This window comes from Peromyscus eremicus, unplaced genomic scaffold, assembly GCF_949786415.1.
Source record: "Peromyscus eremicus unplaced genomic scaffold, PerEre_H2_v1 PerEre#2#unplaced_32, whole genome shotgun sequence".
NCBI classification, from domain to species: domain Eukaryota; kingdom Metazoa; phylum Chordata; class Mammalia; order Rodentia; family Cricetidae; genus Peromyscus; species Peromyscus eremicus.
In genome coordinates, this window is record NW_026734292.1 from 899,416 (window position 1) to 902,970 (window position 3,555).

The following is a 3,555-nucleotide window of genomic DNA, read 5'->3' on the forward strand; positions in this document are numbered from 1 at the left end:
TTTTCTCAAAAGCAGAGTGTGTTTCTTTTAAGGCTAGGTAGTGTTTGTTTCCCAGTCAGAAACAGAGTTGAATCACACGCAGTTTCTGGTCCTACGAGCAAGAGTTGTTTTCTTGTAAGAAGAGTCACTACTGTGCTCCCATTGCCATACACAGGACAAATAGCACTGGCGTCTGTTCCCAGCAAGTACAGTGTATTGGACTGAAGAGGATCTACTGCTCTTGTCAGGTTCCTAAGCAGAATTGAACTAGATATGGCCGTGTGTGTAGGAAGGACATTTCTTTTGTTCTGAGCAAGCTCACTGTTCAGACTCTATAGGAAACACAGTAGAGTAGAAGAGTGCTTTTTTTTCAAAAGCAGAGTGTGTTTCTTGTAAGGCGAGCTAGCGTTTGTTTCCTAGTCCTAAATGGAGTTGAATCACATGCAGTTTCTGGTCCTACGAACAAGAGTTGTTTTCTGGTAAGGAAAGTCACTATTGCGCTCCAATTGCCATACACAGGGCAAATAGCACTCGAGGCTTTTCCCAGCAAGTACAGTGTATTGGACTGAATAGGAGCTACTGTTCTTGTCAGTTTCCTAAGCAGAGTTGAACTACATATGGTCCGTGTGTGTAGGAAGCACAGTTCTTTTGTTCTGAGCAAGCTCACTGTTTGGACCCCATAGGAAACACAGTAGAGTAGAAAAGTGCTCTTTTCTCAAAAGCAGAGTGTGTTTTTTGTAAGGCAAGCTAGCGTTTGTTTCCCAGTCCTAAATGAAGTTGAATCACATGCAGTTTCTGGTCCTACGAACAAGAGTTGTTTTCTGGTAAGGAAAGTCACATTGCACTCCCATTGCCATACACAGTGCAAATAGGACTCGCGTCTGTTCCCAGCAAGTACAGTGTATTGGACTGAATAGGTGCTACTGTTCTTGTCAGGTTCCTAAGCAGAGTTGAACTAGATATGACCCGTGTGTGTAGGAAGCACATTTCTTTTTTTCGGAGCAAGCTCACTGTTTTGGCCCTATAGGAAACACAGTAGAGTAGAAGAGTGCTCTTTTCTCAAAAGGTGTGTGTGTTTCTTGTAAAACGAGCTAGAGTTTGTTTCCCAGTCCTAAATGGAGTTGAGTCACATGCACTTTCTGGTCCTACGAGCAAGAGTTGTTTTATGTTAAGAATAGTCACTATTGCGCTGCCATTGCCATACACAGGACAAATAGCACTGGCGTCTGTTACCAGCAAGTACAGTGTTTTGGACTGAAGAGGATCTACTGCTCTTGTCAGGTTCCTAATCAGAATTGAACTAGATATGGCCGTGTGTGTAGGAAGCACAGTTCTTTTGTTCTGAACAAGCTCACTGTTCGGACCCCATAGGAAACACAGTAGAGTAGAAAAGTGCTCTTTTCTCAAAAGCAGAGTGTGTTTTTTGTAAAGCAAGCTAGCGTTTGTTTCCCAGTCATAAATGGAGTTGAATCACATGCAGTTTCTGGTCCTACGAACAAGAGTTGTTTTCTGGTAAGGAAAGTCACATTGCGCTCCCATTGCCATACACAGTGCAAATAGCACTCGCGTATTTTCCCAGCAAGTACAGTGTATTGGACTGAATAGGTGCTACTGTTCTTGTCAGTTTCCTAAGCAGAGTTGAACTAGATATGATCCGTGTGTGTAGGAAGCACAGTTCTTTTGTTCTGAGCAAGCTCACTGTTTGGAACCCATAGGAAACACAGTAGAGTAGAAGAGTGCTCTTTTCTCTAAAGCACAGTGTGTTTCTTGTAAGGCGAGCTAGCCTTTGTTTCGCAGTCCTAAATGGAGTTGAATCCCATGCAGTTTTTGGTACTACGAGCAAGAGTTGTTTTCTGGTAAGAAGACTCAGTATTGTGCTGCCATTGCCATACACAGGACAAATAGCACTGGCGTCTGTTCGCAGCAAGTACAGTGTATTGGACTGAAGAAGATCTACTGTTCTTGTCAGGTTCCTAAGCAGACTTGAACTAGATATGGCCGTGTGTGTAGGAAGCACAGTTTTTTTGTTCTGAGCAAGCTCACTTTTCGGACCCCATAGGGAACACAGTAGAGTAGAAGAGTGATTTTTTCTCAAAAGCAGAGTGTGTTTCTTGTAAGGCGAGCTAGCGTTTGTTTTCCATTCTTAAATGGAGTTGAATCACATGCAGTTTCTGGTCCTACGAGCAAGAGTTGTTTTCTGGTAAGGAAAGTCACTATTGCGCTCTCATTGCCATACACAGTGCAAATAGCCCTCCCGTCTGTTCCCAGCAAGTACAGTGTATTGACTGAAGAGGAGCTACTGTTCTTCTCAGTTTCCTAAGCAGAGTTGAACTAGATATGGCCCGTGTGTGTAGGAAGCACAGTTCTTTTTTTCTGAGCAAGCTCACTGTTTTGGCCCTATAGGAAACACCGTAGAGTAGAAGAGTGCTCTTTTCTCAAAAGCAGAGTGTGTTTCTTGTAAGGCTAGCTAGTGTTTGTTTCCCAGTCAGAAACAGAGTTGAATCCCACGCAGTTTCTGGTCCTGCAAGCAAAAGTTGTTTTCTGGTAAGAAGAGTCACTATTGCGTTCCCTTGCCATACACAGTGCAAATAGCACTCGCGTCTGTTTCCAGCAAGTACAGTGTATTGGACTGAAGAGGAGCTACTGTTCTTGTCAGTTTTCTAAGCAGAGTTGAACTAGATATGGCCCGTGTGTGTAGGAAGCACAGTTCTTTTGTTCTGAGCAAGCTCACTGTTCTGGCCCTATAGGAAACACAGTAGAGTAGAAGAGTGCTCTTTTATCAAAAGCAGAGTGTATTTCTTGTAGGGTGAGCTAGAGTTTGTTTCCCAGTCCTAAATGGATTTGAATCACATGCAGTTTCTGGTACTACGAGCAAGAGTTGTTTTCTGGTATGGAAAGTCACTATTGTGCTCCCTTTGCCATACACAGTGCAAATAGCACTCGCGTCTGTTCCCAGCACGTACAGTGTATTGGACTGAAGAGGAGCTAATGTTCTTGTCAGTTTCCTAAGAAGAGTTGAACTAGATATGGTCCGTGTGTGTAGGAAGCACAGTTCTATTGTTCTGAGCAAGCTCACTGTTCTGGCCTTATAGGAAACACAGTAGAGTAGAAGAGTGCTCTTTTCTCAAAAGCAGAGTGTGTTTCTTCTAAGGAGAGCTAGGGTTTGTTTCCCAGTCAGAAACGAAGTTGAATTCCATGCAGTTTCTGGTCCTACGAGCAAGAGTTGTTTTCTGGTAAGAAGAGTCACTATTGCGCTCCCATTGCCAAACACAGTGCAAATAGCACTCATGTCTGCTCCCAGCAAGTACAGTGTATTGGACTGAAGAGGAGATACTGTTCTTCTCAGTTTCCTAAGCAGAGTTGAACTAGATATGGCCCGTGTGTGTAGGAAGCACAGTTCTTTTTTTCTGAGCAAGCTCACTGTTCGGACACCATTGGAAACACAGTAGAGTAGAAGAGTGCTCTTTTCTCAAAAGCAGAGTGTGTTTCTCGTAAGGGGAGCTAGCATTTGTTTCCCAGTCATAAATGGAGTTGAATCCCATGCAGTTTCTGGTCCTACGAGCAAGAGTTGTTTTC